Consider the following 7,145-nt stretch of genomic DNA (forward strand, 5'->3'; position numbering starts at 1 on the left):
TGTAAATACCAGAACAAGTTTATTCGCTGTAAAACTTTTTTTAAACACATTAACAGTTATATTCAGCACTAAGTGTTAGGGTTTTAAACACTAAATACTGGGTGTGTTGTTTTAAGACTGTATGCTGTAAAGCTTTATTTCCATATATCCCAGCATGCCTTTCGAGTGAATGTGAGAGATACCCACCCGTGAGTGTGTTTGTTAGTGACAGAGACAAAATTGTTGCATTCAATGGCATCCAATCATGATGCCTTCAACTAGTGGCTGTCCAAGGAAATACGTTTCAATTCAAAGCAAACTCTTTATGACCACATGTCACAAGGCCTTTAGTTATGGTCTAGTTACCCTCTAAATTGTTGTCTGAAAATCCTGTCTCATGGGACACATCAGACCTGCGAGTCACAAAACACTGGTTTGTGAAGGGGTTAGTTATTCCTATCAGAATCCAGGCGGAGGGAGGATATCCAACAATTCAAATTTGATCACTCACAACCTGCACTCAAAATTACTGCTAATTATTGCTGTGGTGAAAGACTACCTAGGGAGAGGGTAGAAGGATTACTTTTATCCTATCCCAGGTATTCCTTAAAGAGGTGGGGTTTCAAGTGTCTCCGGAAGGTGGTGAGTGACTCCGCTGTCCTGGCGTCGTGAGGGAGCTTGTTCCACAATTGGGGTGCCAGAGCAGCGAACAGTTTTGACTGGCTGAGCGGGAACTGTGCTTCCGCAGAGGTAGGGGGGCTAGCAGGCCAGAGGTGGATGAACGCAATGCCCTCGTTTGGGTGTAGGGACTGATCAGGGCCTGAATGTACGGAGGTGCCGTTCCCCTCACAGCTCCATAGGCAAGCACCATGGTCTTGTAGCAGATGCAGGCTTCAACTGGAAGCCAGTGGAGTGTGCGGAGGAGCGGGTGACGTGAGAGAACTTGGGAAGGTTGAACAGCAGACAGGCTGCAGCGTTCTGGATGTCAACCGTGATGGCGAGATCATGGAACGGGCAGTCCTTCCCCGGGAGGAAGAGCAGCTCCATCTTACCGAGGTTCAGCTTGAGGTGGTGATCCGTCATCCACACTGATATGTCTGCCAGACATGCAGAGATGCGATTCGCCACCTGGTTATCAGAAGGGGGCAAGGAGAAGATTCATTGTGTGTCGTCTGCGTAGCAATGATAGGAGAGACCATATTAAAACTCTTCTAAAAAATCAACCTGCAACAAAGCGTGCTGGGACATATGATAATGAGGCCCCTCCCACGTATTTTTCACTCAGAGAGTTAACGGAAATTAACTCAACACAGTCAAGTAAAAATATTTCTTGAATCAAATGTCCTGTTCAGTTGTGCTGAAATGTAGGTAATGTGATAGACATTCCTAACACTGATGTGAATAAAAGGCATGGAAGTCAAATCAATTTCTAATGACTAAATGCACCCTAAACAACCATAAAATGTTGTCTGTTCTGGGAACATAACTTTTTAGGTTGCAGGGAGGTTCTGAGAATGTTTTACTATACTTCCCTGAAAGTTTTCCTGTGAGGTTTTTATTAATGTTCTGAGAATGGGAATTATAGGTTATTAAATAACGTTCTGAGAACAAGTTTCAATAATACTTTTAATAACACTGCTAGATTAGTTTGGGTTAACTGTGTTGAACTCCAATCACAGATAGGAAACATGGAAATTAATTTGCTTAAGCATCAATCATGGAAACACATTTCTTTTTTTATTGTGGCACAGTGTCAGTGAGATTCGAATACATGATCTTCTGTTCTGGAATTAGTCCACTGAAAAACCAGGATGGAGCTAGCATGCCATGTTTTTTTAAACTCATACAGATCTGTTCATTTTAGTTTATTCAAACAGACTGTCACGTTGCTGTGGATTGGTGTGGTGTAGAATCAGGCGCAGGAAGCAGAGGATAAGTCCAACAAGACTTTACTAGAGCACACAAAAATAATCCAAACAGCCCGAAGGCAAAAAGACGCACACAGGCGTAAATAAGCGAGCGCACACACAGGTGCGAAAATACTCTCCTAAACACAAGGAGGAAAGCTATGAAAATAGCGTACCGACACGGGTAGCGCAACAACACGACACGAACAATTACACACAACACTAAACTAACAACAAGGAAACTAAATAGGGTGCTAAATGAGACATAACACAAAACAGGTGTGACTAACAGACAAAACCAATCAAACAAGAAACATAGAGCGGTGGCAGCTAGTACTCCGGAGACGACGACCGGCGAAACCTGCCCGAACAAGGAGGAGGATCCGCCTCGGCCGAAACCGTGACAGTACCCCCCCCTTGACGCGCGGCTCCAGCCGTGCGCCGCCTCCGGCCTCGGGGACGACCAGGAGGACGCGGAGCAGGGCGCGTAGGATGACCACGATGGAATTCGGTCATCAGGGACGGATCCAGAATGTCCCTCCTCGGCACCCAGCACCGCTCCTCCGGACCGTACCCCTCCCACTCCACGAGATATTGGAGACCCCCATCCGGCGTCTCGAATCCAGGATGGTCCGAACAGTGTGCGCCGGAGCCCCTCGATGTCCAACGGGGGCGGAGGAGTCTCCTCAATCTCAAAGTCCTGGAGTGGACCAGCTACCACCGGCCTGAGGAGAGACACATGGAACGAGGGGTTAATATTCTTGTAATCAATAGGTAGTTCTAACCTGTAACACACCTCATTCAATCTCCTCAGGACTTTAAAAGGCCCCACAAACCGCCGACCCAGCTTCCGGCAGGGCAGGCGGAGGGGCAGGTTTCTGGTTGAGAGCCAGACTCGATCTCCAGGTGCGTACACTGGCCCCTCACTGCGGTGTAGGTCGGCGCTCGTCTTCTGTCGACGTATGGCACGCTGCAGATGGACGTGTGCAGCGTTCCACGTCTCCTCCGAGCGCCGCACCCACTCATCCACAGCGGGGGCCTCGATCTGGCTCTCATGCCACGGTGCCAGAACCGGCTGGTACCCTAACACACACTGGAAAGGGGTTAGTCTCGTGGAGGAGTGGCGGAGAGAGTTCTGTGCCATCTCGGCCCAGGGCACATATCTCGCCCACTCCTCCGGCCGGCCCTGACAATATGACCTCAGAAACCTACCCACATCCTGGTTGACTCGTTCGACCTGCCCATCCCTCACCAGGGGACCCTCCCCAGCACCTAGCCGCGGTGTGCCCTCCGCGGCCACACTTGGTGCAGGAGACTGCCCCCCTCGGGCTCCTACCTCTCCTCCCTCTAGCGCCAGCACCTCCAAGCTCCATCGGACTCTGCTCGGAGGCGCTGGAGGGTGGAATGGGAGGCCCCCACCTGGGACGTCCGCGGGTCGCAAGCAGGGTGTCCAGTCGAATGGCCATGTCCACCAGCTGGTCAAATGTTAGTGTAGTGTCCCTGCATGCTAACTCCCTGCGGACGTCCTCCCGAAGGCTACATCTGAAGTGGTCTATGAGGGCCCTCTCATTCCACCCAGCATCAGCCGCTAGAGTCCGGAACTCCAGCGCAAACTCTTGAGCGCTCCTCATCCCCTGTCGGAGGTGGAATAGACGCTCCCCCGCCGCCTTCCCTTCTGGTGGATGGTCGAAGACAGCACGGAAGCGGCGGGAGAACTCCGCATAGGTGACTGTGGCGGCGTCTATTCCCCTCCATTCGGCGTTGGCCCACTCCAACGCCTTGCCGGTGAGACAGGAGATGAGGGCGGAAACGCTCTCGTATCCCGAGGGCGCCGGGTGTATGGTGTGTAATTCTGTCACGTTGCTGTGGATTGGTGTGGTGTAGAATCAGGCGCAGGAAGCAGAGGATAAGTCCAACAAGACTTTACTAGAGCACACAAAAATAATCCAAACAGCCCGAAGGCAAAAAGACGCACACAGGCGTAAATAAGCGAGCGCACACACAGGTGCGAAAATACTCTCCTAAACACAAGGAGGAAAGCTATGAAAATAGCGTACCGACACGGGTAGCGCAACAACACGACACGAACAATTACACACAACACTAAACTAACAACAAGGAAACTAAATAGGGTGCTAAATGAGACATAACACAAAACAGGTGTGACTAACAGACAAAACCAATCAAACAAGAAACATAGAGCGGTGGCAGCTAGTACTCCGGAGACGACGACCGGCGAAACCTGCCCGAACAAGGAGGAGGAGCCGCCTCGGCCGAAACCGTGACACAGACCCCATTTTAAAGGAAACAAGTACCTATTAAAATCTGGTGTGGCCAATTAGTAGACGCGGCCAACACACCTGATTATGTTGTGGCAAATTCGTCCTTATGCTGATCAAAGAACCAAAGTATTTCCAGAGTTTTTGTAGAATTAAGATAGACTTTATTACAATAGACAAAGCCGAAGTGGTTTGCAAAGCATCTCCTTTTCCACCTCCCAGCTCTCAATTTATATAGTCATTTTACATACATTTTAGCTTAACCCCTCCCTCTTGGGTTCCCCCACCACTGTCTCCAGTTTCCACCTCTTGACCGCTCCGCCCACTTCCTTAGTCTATGATAGTGCCGAAATCTGACTTCTCCTCTATGTACTCAGTTTGGAAACAATGGTGGTGCGACCAATCAAGCCTGGAGGATAGAGAGTTTTGTTGACGTTGAGAATGGAAGGTACAGTGCCTTCGGAAAGTATTCAGACTCCTTTTCTCTCCCACATTTTGTTACGTTACAGCCTTATTCTAATATGGATTAAATAAAACCATTTCCTCAGCAATCTACCCAGAATACCCCATAATGACAAAGCGAAAACCGGTTTTTAGACATTTTTGCAAATATATTACAAACAAAAAACTGAAATACCTTATTTACATAAGTATTCAGACCCTTTGCTACGAGACTTGAAATTGAGCTCAGGTGCATCCTGTTTCCATTGATCATCCTTGAGATGTGCCAAAAGGCACCTAAAGACTCTCAGAACATGAGAAACAAGATTATCTGGTCTGATGAAACCAAGATTAAACTCTTTGGCCTGAATACCAAGCGTCACATCTGGAGGAAACCTGGCACCATCCCTATGGTGAAGCATGGTGGTGGCAGCATCATGCTGTGGGGATGTTTTTCAGCGGCAGGGACTGGGAGACTAGTCAGGATCAAGGCAAAGATGAACGGAGCAAAGTACAATCAGTCGTGAAGAGGGCACGACAAAGCATCTTCCCCCTCAGGAGACTGAAAAGATTTGGCATGGGTCCTCAGATCCTCAAAATGTTATACAGCTGCACCATTGAGAGCATCCTGACTGGTTGCATCACTGCCTGGTATGGCAACTGCTCGGCCTCCGACCGCAAGGCACTACAGAGGGTAGTGCGTACGGCCCAGTAAATCACTGGGGTCAAGCTTCCTGCCATCCAGGACCTCTATACCAGGCGGTGTCAGTGGAAGGCCCTAAAAATTGGCAAAGACTCCAGCCACCCTAGTCATAGACTGTTCTCTCTGCTACCGCACGGCAAGCGGTACTGGAGCGCCAAGTCAAGGTCCAAAAGGCTTCTTAACAGCTTCTACCCCCAAGCCATAAGACTCCTGAACAGCTAATCAAATGGCTACCCGGACTATTTGCATTGCCCCCACCCCTTCTTTTACGCTGCTACTTCTCTCTGTTTATTATCTATGCATAGTCACTTTAACTCTACCCACATGTATATATTACCTCAATTACCTTGACTAACCGGTGCCCCCGCACATTGACTCTGTACCGGTACCCCCTGTATATAGCCTCGCTACTGATATTTTTACTGTTATTTTACTGTCTTCATTTTTTACTTATTTATTGTTTACTTAACACTTATTTTTCTTAAAACTGCATTGTTGGTTAAGGGCTTGTAAGTAAGCATTTCACTGTAAGGTCTACACCTGTTGTATTCAGCGCATGTGACAAATACATTTTGATTTGATTTTGGGGCGAAGGTTCACCTTCCAACAGGACCCTAAGCACACAGCCAAGACAATGCAGGAGTGGCTTCGGGACAAGTCTCTGAATGTCCTTGAGTGGCCCACCCAGAGGCCGGACTTGAACCCGATCTAACATGTCTGGAGAGACCTGAAAATAGGTGTGCAGCAACGCTCCCCATCCAACTTGACAGAGCTTGAGAGGATCTGCAGAGAATAATGGGAGAAACACCCCAGATACAGGTGTGCCAAGCTTGTAGCGTCATACTCAAGAAGACTCGAGGCTGAAATCGCTGCCAAAGGTGCTTCAATAAAGTACTGCATAAAGGTCTGAATACTTACGTAAATGTCATATTTCCGTTTTTTATTTATTTAATTTAATTAGCAAAAATGTATAAAAACACGTTTTTGCTTTGTCATTATGGGGTATTGTGTGTAGATTGATGAGGGAATTTTAGAATAAGGCTGTAACCTAACAAAATGTGGAAAAAGTCAAGGGGTCTGAATACATTCCGAAGGCACTGTATATGTTTTTAAATAACATTCTTGGAACGTTCTTTGAACATTACTGTTTTCTTGTTGTTTTTATGGAACGTTTTCTTAATGTTATGAGAACTGTAAATAGAACCATGAGGAAACCTGAAGAAAATATTATGCTGAATTACTGAAATTCCCACAGAATATCTTTGTTTCTTAACATTCTCTGAACGTTCTAAGAACATTACTTTAAATAGAACCTTGAGGAAACCTGCAGAAAAAAAGTACTGAAATTCCCACCGAAGAAAAACATATGGTTCTCAGAATGTTCTGTGCTATCCTGCACCATTCCTAGAACTTTGTGGGAAGGTTGTATGCAAAATAACCAGAAGAAAACCAGGCTCTCACCAAGCTCTAAGAAACATATGGTTCTCAGAACATTGTTGGCTAGCTGGGTTAGGTTATAAACGTGTCACATGTTTAATGTTTTTTTTACAGTTAAGAGGCAGAACTACAGGTCAACTCACACATCTATAAGGCAGATGTAGAGATAGAACAGGTGACACACAACACTGTAGTAGACCAGGGGCCGTATTTATCAAGCGTCTCAGAGTAGGAGTACTGATCTAGGATCAGTTTTGGCCATTTAGATCACAATGAATAAGGTCACATGGACACGGAAGAGACTTGATCCTAGTTCTGCACTCCTTCTCTGAGATGGTTGATACATACGGCCCCTGGGCAACATGTCACACACACACACACACAACCCCCCCACACACA

This window comes from Coregonus clupeaformis, chromosome 20, assembly GCF_020615455.1.
Source record: "Coregonus clupeaformis isolate EN_2021a chromosome 20, ASM2061545v1, whole genome shotgun sequence".
NCBI classification, from domain to species: Eukaryota; Metazoa; Chordata; class Actinopteri; order Salmoniformes; family Salmonidae; genus Coregonus; species Coregonus clupeaformis.